The following is a 20,192-nucleotide window of genomic DNA, read 5'->3' as shown; positions in this document are numbered from 1 at the left end:
CATTGTCCAAGTTCTGTCAGTTTTACCTCTTCATGGCTCTCCAAATTGTCTACCATAATCCATCCTCATAAAAAAAATCTTCTATTAAACCACCATCTGTTACTAGCCATGGCCTCTTCATTCTTCGGGTGGAGTCAGAAACATCTATGATCCTAATTTCAGCCTCCATATAAAAACTTCTTGTGTCTTCAGGACAGAAACTCCTATATGGCTTCTAGTAACTTTATAATGGAGTGCACACACTAACCTCATGCCTCATTTCTTCCTTCACAAAACTACACAGATAACTTGATGTGTATCAGGATGTCTCACTAGGTCTGTTCACATTCCATTCTCTGTACTTTGGGCAATTCCTACTCCTCCAGGTTCAACATACTAATTATCAGCCTCAACTAGGTGACTCTTCCAGGAAGGCCTCTTAGAACCCCTCCTCTTAGTTTGCTATCTATTTCTGTGAAAACAAAACAAAACAAAACAAAACAAAACAAAAAAAAACAAAAAAAAACAAAACAAAAAAAAAAAAAAACCACCATGACCAGAATCAGCTTGTGCAGAAATTTAAGGCAAGAGCCTAGAGGTAGGAACTGAAGCAGAGATCATGGAAGCACAATGGTTATTGACGTGTTCTTCCTCACTTGCTCAGTTTGATTTCTTACACAACTCAGAACCACCTAACTAGGCATGGCACCACCCACAGTGGGTTTGTACTTCCAACATCAATCATTTGTAGCATGAATCTTAAAGAGTCTTATTAATAAAACCAAACCCAAGGCCCATTATTGGGGTAAATGCTGGAAGATCAGAGAAGCAGAACAAGCCACAGCTTCCTCACCTCACCAGTTCCTCAGCTGATCCTGTTTCCTCAGTCTGGAAGCTTCTGAGTCATCCAATGGATCTCAGCTGAACTGTGCTGCTCAAAGCCTAAAAGCTTAACCAACCTAGTTCCTTGTTTTCACACCTTACTTACCTTTATGCTTTCTGTCCTCACTTCCTGGGATTAAAGGCTCACTTCCAGTGTGGCCTTGAACTCACAGAGATCCAGGTGGATCTCTGCCTCCAGAATGCTAAGATTAAAGGCATGTGTGCCACCATTTTCTGGCCTCTATATCTAGTGGCTGTTCTGTTCTCTGACCCCAGATAAGTTTATTAGGGTACACAATATTTTGGGGAACACAATATCACCACAATCATTAATCAAAAAAAAATATGCCTCCCACAGGTTCTTGCCTACAAGTCAATTTGATAAGGACATTTCCTCATTGGAGGTCCCATTCCCAGGTGACTCCAGTGACAAAAAACTGACCAACACACCCTCAGTGCTGGCAGACTAAAATGGTATATTCCGAAGAACAGCCACCATTACTTTAGCATTTTCCTGCTGTGTTACAACTTACTTTTAACTTAGTCCACACCACTCACTTGACTGTGCATGGTGGGTGTAGATAGATTTAGTCCACACCACTCACTTGATTGTGCATGGTGGGTGTAGATAGAACCATTACCTGATGTGTATGTAGTAAGGGCTAAATAGGTATGTTTTGAAGAGATTTCTCTAGTTTTAGTTAGGAACCAAAAAAAGTTACATTGAAACACCAAAAAGAAGACAGTCTGATTAATACACCTGCCTATGGCTGCAGACCCATCAATAAGAGATTGAGACAATCTGCTGCTTCATTAGGAATGTTTTTAAAATATACAAGTATTGTGACTGGTAGGCATGGTGGGTCTGTAATCTCAGAACACAGGAAGCTGAGTCAGGAGGACTGAGACTCCTGGGTCATATAGCAGACAACCCTGCCTCTAAAACAAAACATAAAACAATGGAAAGTTAAGTTATAAGTCTTAAAGGAATCAAAGACTACAAGATAGAATTGAAAATGAGCGATAGTCTTTCAGGATGATATTGATTAAATACCATATGAAAGAGAGGGACTGGGTGTCCATCTTAGAATTCTTATAGGTTATTACATTAATAAAATTAGTCTTTATGTGTTTTGACCATAAAATTTGAGATTAAGGCAAGCCTCATCGCCAGAATATTGAAGAGGAAAAGAATAGTAATTGTGTTTAGCTCCATTATCTGCTGATTTTGCCTCAGAAAATCTACTTGAGGAAAAGAAAACCAGGCTGTTGGATTCAAGTGCTTCCCACTGTATAGATGAACAATGCTTGCGATGCCCTGAGAGGTAGAAGCCTGTAAGCAGCTATGTGGCTGACAGGGCATGGGAGAGCACTTGGCCCTGATGTTGGCATTGCATTTAGCCTTATTATACCGAGTTTTAGGAAGATAAAAGGCTAGCTTGTGAGACACTTGAAAAAATGTCTCTGAATCCAAGTGTGTGTGAGTGGGATGTCTGTTTTTAGACAGTAACATACATAGGGACATTTTCCTATCACTGGAAATGGACTTGGTATGAATGTCATAAAACTGTAAAGCGGAAACTCTTAACTATCCTGGATTCTGAGACAGGTTCTGAAAATCTGCATTGTCTCTGTGCCCAAGGGAGGACCTGGTTTGTATAATCTACATGGAGATTTTTATGACTTTCTATGCTTCTTGCTTCTTCAAATGAAATTAGTGCTTCCTATAAATGGGTGAGGGGTGGAAGCTATTTTTGTTATTTCTCAGGTCTGATTAATTGATGCGTCCAATTTACAATCTTCTGGCCAGATTCGTAAAGGTCATTGAGAGGTGAGAGCCCATCTGGGCAGATGAAACAGCGCCGTGGCTTGCTCTGAACTTTTCTTCTTGACAAAGGGAAAGTGCAGTAGGCAAAACATCCTCATTGAGAGAAAACCCTGGACTTTTCTAGAGAGGAGCTCTTGAAATCTACCACTCCTGGTGTGCAGCAAAGTGTTGCACAGTTACATATACAGAGTGCAGGGGACTCTCACTACCTCAGACGGGTTGGAGTACAGACATGCTTTGCTATGGTGCAAACTTGTGGTGGTATTGTGTTCCCCAAAATATTGTGTACCTTAATAAACTTATCTGGGGTCAGAGAACAGAAAAGCCACTATTTAGGCAGTGATAGCACACACCTTTAATCCTAGCATTCCAGAGGCAGAAATCCATCTGGGATCTCTGTGAGTTCAAGGCCACATTGGAAACAGCCAGGCATGGTGACTCACGCCTTTAATCCCAGGAAGCAAGCCTTTAATCCTAGGGAGTGATGGTAGAAAGCAGAAAGGTATATAAGGCATGAGGACCAGAAACTAGAAGCATTTGGCTGGTTAAGCATGTGGCTGGTTAAGCATGTGGCTGGTTAAGCTTTCAGGCTTTGAAGCAGCACAGTTCAGCTGAGATTCATTCTGAATGAGGACTCAGAGGCTTCCAGTCTGAGGAAACAGGACCAGCTGAGGAACTGGTGAGGTGAGATAGCTGTGGCTTGTTCTGTCTCTCTGACCTTCCAGTATTCACCCCAATAACTGGCCTCGGGTTTGATTTTATTAATAAGAACTTTTAAGATTCCTGCTACACAACCTCTTGTTCCTTGTCTGTGAAAGTGACAGGTACATGAGAAGCCAATTCAAGAAATTGTATCCATTTGAATTCAATTATGTTTAGTTCCATTGAAAACATAATGAAGACAGAAAAATATGAAAAATAATTTTCTTTCCAATAGCTCCTTAGAAGATTAAAAAGGTCTCATAGTGATACCAACTGTAAGTTCATTATGAAACACAGGAGGAAAATAACGCTAACATACGCACGCCGCAGAAGATTATGAAGTCACAAAATGACGTTTTCAAAGGAGATGCAGGTTATGCTGCAGGAAGGAATGCTCAGCACTCAAAAGTATGCAGTCTTATGAATTCATCTGCAAATTCAGTGCAAGGGCAGTGAGAATTTCCATTAAAGATTTCATACAATCTAAGTTGCTTCTCTATTTTAACTGAGGGAGTCAGTGTACAGAATTATCCAGAATATTTAAAAAATAAGTTACCTCATTTATAAAGTCATTAATTACAGGCAAAGCTATAGGTAATAAAAGCCCATGGTATCAACCTCAAATTTCAAAATAAAACCTATATTTTCTTAAAACATGGAAGATAATTTGGTAATACAAATTCAAATAAAAGGTGGGTGGTTAATTGAATAAATGGTGTTAAAACCACAAATTGTTATACTCCCATAAAACTATAGTTTTACCCTATTATACCTTTAACTAAATAACATTATAAAGTCTATACATAACATGGAAGTATCAGAGCACAAGAAAATATATTTTTAATCTTGAGATAACAAAGTTCTAAATCTGACAAACCATTTAAAAACAATGATGTATTTAATTCCACTAATAAAAGATTTGGAATTAGTAAACTAATTGGACAGCATTGTACCAAACCCCATAGTATATGTCTATATACTTAAAGCTACTAAGCTAAAAAGCAATTAGAACTTAAAATTTGAAAAAACATTTATGATTCTGTCAAAAACAAAACATCAAACACATCTGAAACTTTTCACAAAACATCAGCAGAACTCTGTAAAGCAGAAAGCGTTGTTGAAGGACATTAAAGGCAACTTTGAAAACAGAGAGATATGCTATGCTCATGGATTGGAAGAGTGGGGACTCAAAGAACAAATTCGGAGCACTTCAGCTACCTGCCTTTAAGACACAGCGTAAATTGTGTATAATTGATTATATCTTAGAGTTGACAAGGAGTCAATGGAACAGAATGTGTAACCAGAAATAAAACTACTTTATATGAGCATTTAATTCTTCACATGTTTGCTAAAGCAGTCCAGAGACAGAGAACATTTTCAGTAAATAGGGATATAATAGTAAATATGTATTTAATATAGATACCAACTCTAATCCTTTGAGAATTAATTTGAGATGAGTCAGAAATCCAAATGTAACGATGAAACTATGATGCCTAGAGAAGACTGTATATGGGAATACTTTATGATTCACTGACATAAATAAGTTTTCTTAGGAGAAAGAAAATTATAACTTTAAAGAAAAGAAGTGATAAATTACTTGTCATCAATATTAGACCTCTCATCACTAAATATTTTCATTAAGAAAACTAATGAATGGTTGAGGGGGTGGAGCTCAATGATAGAGGGCTCACCTATTTTGCACAAGAACCCGTGTTTAACCTCCAGTACGACAAGACAAACAAACTGAATGAGAAGGTTGTTACCGTACCTCACAAAGTAGAATGTAAGACAAAATTTCAAACAAGAGGCTTACGGCTTTGTCAAAAAAATTCTCAAAGAAAGATAAATAGCCAGTGAACACCTGAAAGATAAAATCATCTTTTTTTTTTAATCAACAAATGCAAATGAAACCCAGGATGACATAGATGGTACTCACATCCCCATCAAGTAGTAGCAGAGATGTGGAGTCACTGGAATACCCATTTATTATTGTTGATGATAGTGCAAAATTATATGACCACTTTAGAAAAAAGAGGAAGGTGCTTCTTATAAAGCTAACTGTGTACCCCAGCCACCATTCTATTGCATTTACCCCAAAGAACTGAAAATCTGTAACTACAAAAGAAAACACCATATTGAAAGTTGTTCATAGCTTTTATGTACAGTAGACACAAACACATTGGTCTGTTCATTTGCAAGACAATGGGTTAAGAAAATATGTAGTAGAATATTCAAATAATGGACTACTACACGATAATTAAAAGAAACTTACAATGAACCTCCAAATACTATACTGAATGAAAGAAACTTTACAGACAGAAAAACACATGCTACGTGGTTCCTTTTATGCAAAGTCTTAAGACAGGCAAAACCTACCTATGCTGAAAAACAGTCAGATTTAAATTGTCTGTGGAGGTAAGTGATGGGCACCAACAGAAATGCGTGGGAAGAAGATTGTGGAATAATTACAATATTTTCAATATTGGTAAAGGGTTAGATTGTATTAGAGAAGACTTGTTCATTTCAATGTTTAGGATAAGGGGGACCCTGTAAACAAATAATAGCTTTTAGTGGACAGAGTCATGCTGAGGTCCTTACTGGGGCACCCTGACATGGGTACTTTGAAATGCACTGATCAGGTAAGCTCTAAGGATGGTTAGGATGGAGAGATAAACAAATATAAAGCAACACAAGTGCTGTAAAATGTTAGTTATAGAATCCAGGAGTAAATAATGGTTCTCTGCTGCGGAATTCCAGAAATCATGCTACGTGAACTATGCCAGGCCCCCAAGACAAGTAGCACATGTTTTCTCTCATATGTGGGATCTAGGGTCTAAAAAGCAACAAAGAAAGATGTGAAAATAAAGGAGGAGTCCTGGGGATGAGAGAAAGGAAAGAAGGAAGTAGAGGATGATTTTTTTAAAGTGCTAAAGTGTCTGCCTACAAACTGGCTCAGTGGATAATCTGATGATCTGGGTTTGATTCCCAGATCCTACATTATACATGGAGAGAACCAACTCCTACAAGTTGTCCTCTAGCCTCCATATGCATAAAATAAACAAACAAATAAATAAATAGATACATGTAAAAATGTTTTCAAAAACAAGTTATAGAGAGGGGAAATAAAATCATATATGCATATATGACAACATTTTCAAACCTCTTTGTATAACTAGTATTAAATAATAAAAATTTAAAAATTAAGAAATTAAATGTTTTTCCTATATGTGTTAATTTTCTTAATTAAATGTTTTGAGGTGTTGAGAAGTATCAAAAAGCTAAAAGCAGATCTACCACATTATGTTCCAGCCATACCAATACCAGACAAGGGAAACCCCTCAGTGGATTGTTCGTCAGAGACCCCCAAAAGGACATAGGCCGTTGCTATCACTCTTGGTTGTTTCACATAATTTGAAGGTAAAACTGTAGCTGAAGACACCATACATTTCAGACACAGGATATAGAGGATTAAGCTAGAACTGACCTGGAAGCCTCCTGGATGACTAGTTCTCGTATCAGAAGATGCTACGCAAGCTGCCAAGGGAGAAAAGCCACCTAAGTCCTACTTAGCTGCAATGCCTATGAACCTCAAAAAAGACTGAACAGGCAAGGTATCCCCAGGGGTGCATTAGTGGCACTTTTGTCTTAGGAATAATCAACAGTTATCTAATGGGACTTGGGAGGGAGCACATGCCATTTCTACAGACTCAGCCAATTGTACCTGTGTCTAGAATGTGTCATAGACCCTAGAGAAAAACCTACTGCTGCTATTTTCCTAAAGCAATATAATTTCTAGCTGTTCTAAATACTCATCCTTATACCTATAGGTAAGTATAGCTCCCACCCTTCATCAAAGAAGCTTCTTTTGCAGTTGAAGGTCACTATCACAGGGACTCACAACTGGTCAAAATAAGGGATTGGAGAGTGTCCAACCCCAGTGGATACATCTACAACACATTCCTACACAAAAGGCTCAGGGAAACTGCAAAAGAGGGGCAGCAAGTTTAGAAGAGCTAGAGGGTCAGAGCACCTGCTGCTGGGTGGTGTCTTCTAGACATGACAGGGAAACCACCCATGAAACCTCAACAGTATGGTTGCCTAAACAAAACAGGACCAGTTAACATGCTAAAAGTGATGGGAGAAATCTCCCAAGCGCCCCTTCCTCAACACATACACCGAGATGAAGACCTGCTGTCAATGGCTGCTGAGAGAGGGAGAACCAGTTTTCTACAGTGACAAACTCCCTGATGGGTTATGTAATTCTAAATGGTCATTTCTAAACACATGTACATACAAGCAGCACTAGCTGGACTTATGAGGCTGTATCTACAATGTGTGTATATACATGTAACAATAATAAGAGGTCATAAATTAGTGAGGGAGTAGGGATAGATATAGATATGGGGTAATTGGACTGGGTGATGGAGGGTGGAGGGTGGAAATTATGTAAATGAAGTCCAAGATTCTCAAAAAATTAAAATATTTAAATTTAAAACTATTGGAAGAGAATGCTGAAGTTAATAAAGAATAAGAAATATGTATTTCTGACACCAATAAACCCAGGGCATCAGTATAATCCCAAACCACAAAATACAAAGCACTCATATGTGAGCCAAAAGTGCTTATACTTTCCAAATAATAATTCATGCAGGAGAAAAATACAAAAGCAGTCCTTGAAATTGCTTGAATTCAAGGACAATAAATAAATCTTAAAACTAAGCAGGTGGAAGTATCTTGTTCCATTAAGCACGTTCATGTTGTCCTCATGGTTCTGTACCGTAGTACCCAAAGTCAGAGAGTGCAGGAACACAGAAAGAGGAAACTAACCACGGCAATTAACAAGTTGTCACATAATGTGAAACGTCCCCCATGGGTACTTCTGGTTCAGTTTGTCTCCAGTTGGTCAGGCTGTTTTGGGTGTTATAGAATCTTTAAGAAGTACCGCCTTCTGGAGGAAGTGGGTCCCTGGGGTGGGACTTGTGGGTTTTGTAGACAGGGTAGGCTGTGCTTTGCTTCCTGGTCTAGTGAGAAGCAAAGATGCCCAGCCACAGGCTGGCGCTGCCATGCCTTCCCCCAACAGGAGATTGAACCCTCTCAAACCTGGGTTACTTATTGCTATATGTTTGGTCGCTGCAATGAGAGAAATAGCTACTATACAAGTGAATGAAAATTCACTACTGTTAGGTCCTGAATTTTCTTATGAAAGAGACTAAATCTGATTAACTCTGAGATGAGTCAAAACATAGAAGGGCTGCAGATGAAGCTCAGTCATAGAGCAGTGATGTCTAGTAAGTCCCTAAATTTGATATCCAGAATTATAGTAAATAAGTTAATTACAATTAATGGAAAACTTATAAATGGAATATATATATATATATATATATATTAATTATATATCAGTATATATATACTTATATATATATAAGTATAAGAATTGCTTGAAGCCTTAATAAAATGCGACATGAAGTTAAACCTTAAAAGAGGGTGCTTGGGAGCATCTAATTTTACCACCCCACTTGTTGTTGCTAAAGATTTATTTTTTATTGATATTTATGTGCAGGTCTGTCTGTAGGGATATATCATGTCACTGCCCATGGATGCCAGGAGGTATCAGATCCTCTGAAGCAGGAGTTATAAGCAAGTTGTAAAATGCCTGCCACAGGTGCTGTGTCTAAAATACACAGGAACTTGTGTCTTCTAGAACAGCAGCAGCACTGAGGGATCTCTCCAGCTCATCAGTTTTATTTAAGAGTTTACTATAACTGAATGAGAAATACAGCCATAAAGGATAAAAGTCCCTGTGCTGCAGAAAGGTAGCCTTTAGGAAGTGACACTCCATCACTTTCTCTATTAGTCCTACCTCACTGTTCAGTTGGGGAACAACTGATGTGAATGTTTTGCTTTACATAGTATTTCTGTATGCATGAAGTAGCTACAAAGGTTTCTTTAAACTTCTCTCTACCATTCATAAAGTGTATTATACTGTGTAGACTTTTTTGCTCTTTGCTTTTTTACAGCCATATATGTTAGGGATATGTCCATTATAGTTAGCATTTTTTGGGGGGCTGCCAACCAGTTCTCAAATAACAACATGGAGACTTATTATTAATTGTGAATGCTTGGCCTTAGCTTAGGCTTGTTTCTAGCTAGCTTTTTTAACTTAAATTACCTGTTTCTATTAATCTATGTGCTGGCTTGAGGCTTGTTTACCTTATCTACATACTGTCCATCCTGCTTCCTCCATGTCTGTCTGTCTGGCCCCTGACTGGCTGGCCCCCTTTATTCTCTGCCAGACAGCCCCACCTATTCCTCCTCTGCTTAGCTATTGGCCATTCCGCTTTTTATTAGACCAGTCAGGTGCCTTAGGCAGGCAAGGTGAGACAACAGCTCACCCTTACATAATTAAACAAATACAGCATAGACAAATGCAACATATCCTTACATAGTTAAACAAATATTCTATTCCACAACAGTCCCTGTTGGTATAAATATCCCTGTTCCTATTTCAACATTTATTTAATTGTCTTATAATAATTGTATGTCTCTGGAGGTACAGTGTGATGGTTGATACCTGTATGCACAGTAACTATCAAGTCATTAGAGTAGTTACTACGTCAAATATTGTGTGTGTGTGTGTGTGCGTGTGCGTGTGCGTGTACGTGTGCGTGTGCGTGTGCGTGTGTGTGTGTGTGTGTGTGTGTGTGTGTGTGTGTGCATGAAGTGGGTGGAGGGGTGAGGGCATAAAGTAAACATTCAAAGTTCTCCCAATTGGTTGTTTTCATATACACAATATTGCCAAGTGGTTACTCTACAAGCTACACCTATACTTTGCTGATTACCATAATCTGCTTGTACTATCTATACTTCTGTACCCATTGGTTAATCTCTCCCTAATACTCCTCCCACTACTCCCTGTAGCCTCTGGTAAGTACTATTCTCCTCTATATTCCTATGAGATCAATTAATTTAAAGTTCATAATGAGGGAGACTGTGTGATATTCGTCTTTCTGACCCTACTTTATTTTACTTGGCACAATGTCTTCCAGGCTCGTGTCTGTCATTGCAAATGATAAGATACCCTCTTTGTGGCTGAAGAATATTCTATTGTGTATATGTATCTTTTCAAATTCTATTCACCAGCTGATGGGCAGTGTATTGTTTCCATATCTTAGCTTGAATGGTATTGCAATCAATGTAGACAGGAAGGTACTTCCTGGGCTTATTGAGTGAATTTCCTTTTGATCTTCTGGAGCTGGAATTACAGCTGGTTTTGAGCCACCTGCTGTGGGTGCTCAGAACTGAAGTCAGGTCTTTATTTATGTATACTTTTATCCCCTGGAACATGGCTCTTCTTTCAAGGTTCTGGGCGATTCCCTAACTGCTTATGGGTTTTGTTTTGTTTTCCTTGAGGTGAAATTCACACACCGTGTAAACAACTCTATTAACCTATGCAAATCAATATCACTTATTGCATTTGTATGACTATCAGATCACATTTTCTACTGTCCCACAAAAAGTGTTGGCCCACCCCACAACATTTCCATGATCATGCTACATTTCCTTCTTCCATCATTCCTTGGTGATCTTTGATCTGCATCCCAATTCTACGGATTTGCCTGTTCTGTGCAATCATATAAAAGAAACTTGTTACACCTGATCCACTGTGGTTGTTGTCTGATTTTTACCCTCAGCATGATGTTGTTTATATTGAGGCTACAGCATGTATCAGAATCTCATTCCTTTTCACAGATGAATGATAGTCCTCTGTATGAATATGCCACATTTTTGTTTACTTACTGATGGACATTTAAATTATTTTCCCCTTTGGGTATTATTATGAATAATGTTGCTATAAACATTCATGTTCAAGTTTCTTGTTACACAAGTTCTCTCTGTATATAACTTTTTCTTTTGCCAGTTCTCAGACATTTGTTCTTCAGGCTATTTAGGTTTTAACAAAGAATCATACTAGACTCTTAGGACTGGGGGTTGAATCACATTATGCCTACTTACTTTGATGTCATTATACTTCAGTCTATTAGGTTTCATGAGAGAGCTCATTTGGTCTTTTCACATAGATGCATCTTCTCATAAACACTTACAACTTGTCTTTGGAGGAGGGAGGCTGAGTGGTGGGCAATAAGAAGCCACCTGTTACCATCTGAGCAACTATCGACACTCAGAATGCTGAGGCAAAGCCATGATCAAGTTGTCACCTGATGGACAGCGGCGGCGTGAGGCAGGCTGCAAGGAGCTGTCATGGAAGGGGAAATGTAGGAAAATTGTAGCTGTCTGCCAAGTGTTGTGGGCTCACTGTTAATGGCATCCTATGAGAAAGAAAGTCAGAGTGCAGTCAGTAGGGAAGAAGCCTCCTGGGGCACAGAACTTTGAGATGAGCAAACTGCTCCTGCTGAGCAGGGGGCCTTGCTAATCCAGCCCAGCGGGGCTTCGTAATTGCTGTGCAACAGTGACTGATGGATGCCCTCATTATCCCTTTCCAAAAGGAAGAGCTCAATCATGACCATCCCACTGTTTCTCCCTCATGGTGTTCTGACAGCAAATACTTTCTCTATTTCTACATGTCACTGGATCATAAGAAGTGGAATCCGGCTCTACTAGAGTGTGCTGCTGTTACCCAGACATCCTGGACCTTGACCTAGCTGCCCTACCTGGAACATAATCTAGGAAAGGGGTGAGGCCTCTAAAGAAATGAAAGAAGAACAGGTATGGATGTTGAGGAAAAACAGAAGTAGATTTCAGGCTATTAATTACTTGCTCATTGTCTTCCTTGTTATTTCTATTTTTGCTTATTTTTCACTATTTTTGAGAATTTCATACTATAGATACATCCTTCTCACTCACAACTCCTCCTGTGCTCCTCACGCTCTCGATTTCATGACTCCTTTAATTCTTTATTACATGTATGTTCATACACACATATATACGTATATACATACATATGTATATAAATAAAACCCACTGTGTTTATTTAGTGTTGCTCATACGTGTATGCCGTTAAGGCTGACTACTTGACATTGGGTCATCTATCTGGGGCTCATCCTTTGAAAAGACTGATATCTCTCAGCAGCCATTTGATATGGTTTTGTTTTGATTTAGCCTTGCCTATGAGCCAAGAGCCCCTCAAATACATAGATATTTGTATTGAACCAGAATGAACTCACTTCTCTCCAGCTGAGAACCGGTGGATGAAAATGTGATGGAAAACTTGAGCAGCTCTCCTGGACCAGGATGTGAAATGCAGATGGAGTCCAGACTTAGGATTCCAGTGGGGGAAGAAGAAGGAGCAGCAGCCTAAGAACCATGTGACTGATCTGTTCATCACAGGAACTTAAAAACAAGCAGGCTGTGCTGAAGTTCTTATTCCAGCTTACCGAGTCTTGCAGCCAAACAGAATTGTTCTGTACGGCACAGTCACTCCATTTGTTATTGTAGCTACTACTCTCCAGTTCTCTCTCTCTTTTTTTTTTTTTCCTAGCATTTTTCACAACTGGTTTCTTTCAACTGAGAAAAAGAAAAATTATTTGTTCTTTATTTATTGTTATATCCATCAACATTACAGTCTCCTGCTCATGATAATAATAGTTTCACAGTGCATTCCCTTGGGTTATATTTCTCTTTTAATCCTTCAGGAGAGTTAAACTCTATGGGAGAGAGGAAAGATTGTAGGAGTTAGAGGGGATGGGGGATATCAGGAGAAAACAGCCCACAGAATCAACTAAGCAGGGCTCACATGGGCTCACAGAGACTGAAGCATCAAGCACGGGGCCTGCATGGGTCTGCACCAGGTCCTCTGTGTGTATGACTGTGAGCTTGGTGTTCCTGTGGGCCTCCTAACAGTGAGGATGGTTGTATCTCCAACTCTTTTGCCTGCTCTTGGGATTCTTTGACTGGGTTGCCGTGTCCAGCCATAATAGGAGTGCTTTTGCCTTATCTTATTATATCTTGTTTTGACCTTGTTGGCTCTCATCTCTTTGAGACCTGCCCTTTTCTGTAGAGGAAAACAGAGGGGAGTAGATCTGAGGGAGAGGGGCTATGGGGGTGGCTGGGAGGCAGACAGGGAGGGGAAACTGTGGTCAGGATGTATTGTATGAAAAAAGAATATGTTTTCAATAAAAAAATAAAAAGAAAGTGAAAACTAATGCCTCAGATAGTTCTAAAAGGTAGCAATTTAAATTTTTCGTGCAAATGTGTCTGCTCTGATTTTATTTATTTTTTTATTTATTTTATTAGGTAAAATACATAAAAAGTCTTGTGTTGATTTTTCAAAAACAAAACAAAACAAAAAATAACACCACAACCACACAGTTATCAAGGCAGATTTGGTGTTTATGGACTATTACTTTGGCTTACATCTATTTGACAAAAGCATTCCATAGCTACTGTTGCTAAGTTGCAGATGGCTCAGCTTCCAATTAATACAGAAGTTTCCTTATTTTCAGTAGAAAGTACATCTGCAAATCTTACTATAAGGATACTTTTCATAGGGTGATGATCTCTCTTTGGACCTGGTATGGAAGGCAGGGAAGGAAAACTCAATTACCTATTTGATCACATTAAGGGTGCGTTCCTTCAAGATACCTCCAACTTCTCTGGCCCCTACTGTGAGTTACTTTTTTTTTTTCTACCTCTAAGATTCTGTCTCCCAGAAAGATGTCAGACATGTGATAGATAGGTGTTCTGGATTAAGAAGTAAAAAGCGAAATGCTAAGAATGAACTCTAATAGAAACCCCGCTTCCTTCAATTTTATGCTTCTTCATTTTCATATTTGCGCAGGTGTCTGACATAAAAGGGCATTTTACCATCAAATGTGTGTTCAGCGAGATAGTTTTTTTTCTCTACTACCACCCCACTCCAAAGCTCTAGCTTTATCCATGTGATCTCTCATGTTCAATGTCATCTAAGAAACCAAGGAAAAACAAACTAGGTAGCATACCATGTTCCATCTAAACAAACTTATGCCTACCTGTGCATGGGGCAAGGGTGTACCAGGCTTTTTCTTTTGGGCCACCAGTCAGCTCCGAAATCATGACACAGAGACTTATAATTAGTTCTGAATGCTCAGTCTTAGCTTATGCACGTTTCTGGCTAGCTCTTTTAACTTAACCTGCTTCTCTTGATCTACCTGTTGCCTCAGGGCTTATTACCTTTCTCACTTCTGTATATCTTACTTCTATTGCTTTTTGTCTGGATGGCTGGTGTCTGCCTGGTTTCTTGCCCCGGGCATGTCTCTCATTCTCTCCTCCTTCTTCTCTCGTTCTTCCCTTCTCTTCTCTTGAGCCGAGATTTCTCCTATTTATTCTCTCTGCCTGCCAGCCCTGCCTATTCTTTCTTTGCCTTGCTATCGGCCATTCAGCGTTTTATTAGATAAATCAGGTGCCTTAGGCAGGCAAGATGAAACAGATGCAACACATTTTTACATGATTAAACATACATCCTTACATCATTAAGCAAATGCAGCATAAACAAAAGTAATACAGCTTTAGGGAAAGTAATATTCTGCGGCGTAAACAAATGTAACACATCTTTGTCTTGTTAAAATAATATTCCAAAGCACTAGGGCTCATGGGTGACTCTGGCAATTGGTGCATATAGGTAGAAGCTTCCTGGAAGCCTTTGTTGGGCTCTGGTGGTTTGAATGAGAATGCCCATGCTAGGCTTCTATGTTTGAATACTTTGTCCCCGTTGTTGGAACTATTTGTGATTAGGAGGTGTGAAGGAGGTGTCTCAGTGGGGATAGGCTTTGAGGTTTAAAAAGACTCACATCATTTCTAGTGTTTTCTCTCTGCCTCGTGGTTGTGGATCAATATGCAAGCTCTCAGCTGCTCCTTCCTTCTGCCATCATGGATTCTAACCCTCTGAAATCAGAAGCCTGATTAAGTGCTTTCTTTTATAAGTTGTCTTGGACATGGTGTTTTATCACAGCAATAGAAAAGTAACTAAGAGTTGGGCAAATGCCCATGGGTAGAATCAAGAAAAAGAGATGAATCATGACCATGCCTCTGAGGAACACGTCTGGGGAGAACTCTCCTGTGCTTTTAGGAAGACATATCGCTTTGTGGATCCAACTCCACTCTTTTAGTGCTGACCCTAGAAACTGAGGGGGAAGCTCCAAGGAATTTGAGAAAGAGAGATAAGAATCACTGAAGTTGCCTTTGCTTGGAATATAAGTTGTTTGCTCCCTGCTACATACTTATACACATCCAAATTTGTCAGTAATATCAGCCACACAAATGGTTATCTTGTAAAAGTTAGGAGTAAATTGTATTTCATTTCATTCCAAACCATAAACAAATCAGAAGTGGACACACACACACACACACACACACACACACACACACACACACACTATTCCTGAGAACCAGAAAGTTAGGGTTGGAGGCGGCCCTAGGAATGTGGGGGCAGTAACCACAGACAACTTGTACTGATACTAGGACATACTAGGGAAGGAGCCGATCTTATCTGGACCTCTGGGATCAGAAGACTTGTCTATAGAGAAAGGAGCATAGCTACAAGTGGAGATGGGACAACAGGGACCTGGCTTGTTTAGGAAGGTCTGAGTTCCTCCGCCAACCTCAGCTCACATGGACCTGTGTGTTTTCCACAGACTTCATTTTTTAAGGGCAAGCATGACTAACAGTTACATCAAGATACATGATTCCTTGGCTTTTTTTTTCACTTTGTATTGTTCACCTTTCCTCATAGCCCCTAGCAACAAGTAGGACACACATTTGAATGAACAACTCTTCATGCCTTTCCAGATGGAACAAAGTTGAGTCTTGAACACTGGACTTAAACATTCTGTTGTGAGAAGCGTGTGACTGAAGGCAAGAAGTTCACACAGTCTAGTCAAAAGTCCAATTGCAACCACTGGGAAGTACAACTTGTCATTTAGATCAAATAAAAGTAATTTAGGTCATTTACCTCTCTGTTGGTCTATTTATCTGGGATCCATCCATCCATCCATCCATCCATCCATCCATCCATCATCTATCTATGCATCCATGTATCTATGTATCTATCTATCTCTACTTATCTATCCATCCATCCATCATCTATCTATCTACCCATCTGCCCATCTATTTGTCTGTCTGTCTGTCTGCTTATCTATTTATATCTATCTATCTATCTATCTATCTATCTATCTATCTATCTATCTATCTATCTATCTATCGTGTGTGTGTGTGTGTGTGTGTGTGTGTGTGTGTGTGTGCCATTCCTTAGGTACCATCCACCTTGCTATGTTTGAGATTGGGTCTTACACTAGCATGGAACTCACCAAATAGAGTCGACATGGCTGGCTGGTCAGTGAGCCCGAGGGATCTGCCTGCCTCTGCCTCCCCAGCACTAAGGTCACACATGTGTGCCCCCATGTGGGGATTTAAAATGTGACTTCTAGGGATCAAATTATGGTCCCTGTGCCTGCATTAACAACTGAGCTATCTCTCCACTCGCAATTTTTTCACTTCTAGAATAAAGTTTTATTGTTATTCCAGGTTTCCTTATGGTTATAAAATATAAAGTAGTAACTGTTAATATGTCAGAACTCCCCAAGCCTCAGAGGCTTCAGAAAGACAATGAGTTTTATGTCATCAGTGTTTCACGTCTCTACCTAACTTACAATATTGTAACAAAGCTTTTGAAACTCATCCTGTTAAAAGGGAAAGATCTGATATTGTTATAAATGAATTGCCAACTCAATTCAGAAAATCCAGCATTGAAGGATAAGTTATTTGTTTTTGAGATGATAATACAATATAAATCATGGTAAAGAACAGTATAATGAAAAAATATTGTTATAAATTAAGATATCTGTGGACAGAAATATTCTTGAGCTGATTATAATGAAAATAATATATAACTGACTCTAAATAATTGTTATACTACATCAATCAAAAGGAAACTGAAGTTGACAAAATTTATAAATTATTTCTCAATATTCCAGGTAACTGCTGTAGAAGGATAAAATTGATGTTCGATTATAACAATGTGTCAGCATTATGGTTGTGCTTTTGATCCTTGATGATCATCATAAATAATGCAAATATCTGGGAGTCAAGTGCGGTGCTCGACACTTGTAATCCCAGCCCCCAGGATGTGGAAGTGAAAGGGCTGCCATGAGTTCAAAACCATCCTCGGTTCCTAGTGAGTTCCAGCCTGCTAAGTTTGCATGGCAAAGAAAAGAAAAGAAAAAAGAACAAGATGCTTGATCATTTGAAGACACAGTTTTTAAATAAAAACAGGAGATTAAGAATGTGAAAGAAGCCGGGCGGTGGTGGCGCATGCCTTTAATCCCAGCACTCGGGAGGCAGAGCCAGGCGGATCTCTGTGAGTTCGAGGCCAGCCTGGTCTACCAAGTGAGTTCCAGGAAAGGTGCAAAGCTACACAGAGAAACCCTGTCTCGGAAAAAAAAAAAAAAAAAAAAAAAAAAAAAGAATGTGAAAGAACCTCTTATTTCATGTGTGTTTCTAGTCAGACTTAGGAATCACCAACTTTACATCTCAGTGCTGTGTTATCCCATAAACTGTACCATTCCAAACCAGTCCTTTTTATTGATGAGCTGTCTTGAAATTATCTCTCCTGGGCCCTAAAACCCCATGAGTCCCACAGTCTCAATGGATCTATCAGACCTCTGGTGGATGCCAGAAACCACAACCAGCACCAAACCATATAAATGTGGTTCCGTATACATATGTAGCCTATTTTTCCTATACATATATGCCTATTATAACTTTTCTTAAAGGAAGCACTCGTGGCTCCTCTTAGATCCATCCAAATTAAGAACATCCATGCTCTTGCACTTTGGAACCATTATTAAATATAACAAGAGTTGCGTGAACACCATTACAGTGATGCTGCAATAGTCAATCTGCTCCCTGATAGGGCTGGTGAATGAGAGCTGAGTGAGTAGCACATAGTATAGATACTCTGTACAAAGATGTGACTCACATCCTGGGACAGAACAGAACAGGGTGAGGCTTCACAGAAAAGTGTGCAGTTTATAACTTACAGATTGTTTATTGCTGGAATTTTCCATTTCACATTTTTGACCTATGTTGACTACAGGTAACTAAAATCATGGCCAAAAGGGGATTACTATTACTACAGTTTTCCTAATCTTTCACATGTGAGACACCATAAGACTGTCTTGGTGGGGGCCCACCCTCACAGCCAAAGGTCTTGTAATTGATTCTGCTTTATCAGCAACTCTGACTTATGAATGTAAAGGAAACTTGTCTTTCATTTCTTGTTCATACTTGACCTTTCTCTATCTAGCATACTACCATCCAGTTGGCTTGTATGTTTAGGTTTCTTTAACAGAAGAGTTTGGCCTGAAAAATTATTCTAATTTTCCTGCTACTTTGCAAGATCAACCATTTCCATCTACCTCCACTAGTTCCAGAGACTGGAGGGTTTCATTTAAAGGAACAGGCTTAGCCATTCCAATGGCTGGAGTAAGAGAAGTAAAGAACCACTTGGTACTCACCTTTCTCCCTCATTTCTACCTTCTTCGTTCTGCATAGTTGGGGTTAGAAGCAACTGTCATGAGATCCTTCAAAGTATTTCTAAATCCTTATCAAACATGACCATCACTGTTAAAGCAGGGATTCCTCGCCATCTCACTGGGAGTTGGATGCAGTACATTTAGGAGGTAACCCAAGAGCTAGCATTCAAAGAAACTCCCAGTGAACCATGCTTAGAACAGCAGATATTGCCTAATCCTTTCTCCTCTAGCATAAAACAATACTTAAACAGTAGAGAAGCATTATAGTAAAAAGATAAGCTTTGAATCACAGCCACAATGCTGTGATTAGCTTTGTTTATGTTCTGCAGTCGGGATACCCAAGAGTGCTGGGGCTCTAGCCTATAGAATGTGATGGAAATGGTGCTTGCTGGAGCTCTGTGCTCGTACTGTACAAAGCAGTACACCTGAAATGAAGCCTTCATATTATGTTTGGCCTTGAGGTCCACTAAACATTAGGAAGTCCTGTTGCCTCTCACTCTGTTATCTCATAAGGTCTTCTTGAATATCTGCATCTCTGTGAGCAAGGGATAGCCCTTCCTCATCCTGGAGCAGTGGGTGACAGTTCTCTGCAGGACTACAGGGTTACTCAAATGCACTAATGCCATCCTCCTTTGGGAACCACGCCCTCTTGTTACAACAAAGCCTGCTTCACAGCCTCTCACTTATTCTGCTCCCAATAGCATCCCTGAATGATGGGGAGCATCTGCAGCATCCACTTCCCTTAGTTCTGCATCTCTGCTGGACCGCCTGTGATCTCAGCTGCTCTGTGTTCAGCCATTGCCAAAACCCTGGGGCTGAGATTCCCCCTTCACAGGAAAGTGACTACAGCATGTATCTCCTGAAAAGGTCAAGTTCCCTGAGAGGGTGAAGTAATCTGACTTTAGGCTTCTGAGGCAAAAACCAAACACAACAGCACCACATCCATGGGGTAATGAATTTTACTCAACCAGCTCCTAACTGGATAGTGAAAACATGGTAGTGTTGAATGTATATCACAGTATCAAATACTAAGAATTAATTAATCACTTCAATTGCATTTTATTAAGAAACACATATAATAAGAGGTTTTCAGCCCTAGTGAAGATGCCTTTTGGTAACCAGAAGTTCTGTGCTGTTAGAAAGAGATGAGCTCATCTTTAAGAGACCAGGTGGAGCATGGCAGACCCTTGGGGATCTTTCCATTTCCTTCTCTTCTCTCTCCCTGGGTTTTCCTTAGCCCCACCTCCTTCTGAACCCATTTGCCTATATAATCTCTA

Source organism: Peromyscus leucopus, chromosome 1 (assembly GCF_004664715.2).
Source record: "Peromyscus leucopus breed LL Stock chromosome 1, UCI_PerLeu_2.1, whole genome shotgun sequence".
NCBI lineage: Eukaryota > Metazoa > Chordata > Mammalia > Rodentia > Cricetidae > Peromyscus > Peromyscus leucopus.
The sequence above is the reverse complement of the archived record's forward strand: the minus strand, read 5'-3'. Positions refer to the sequence as shown.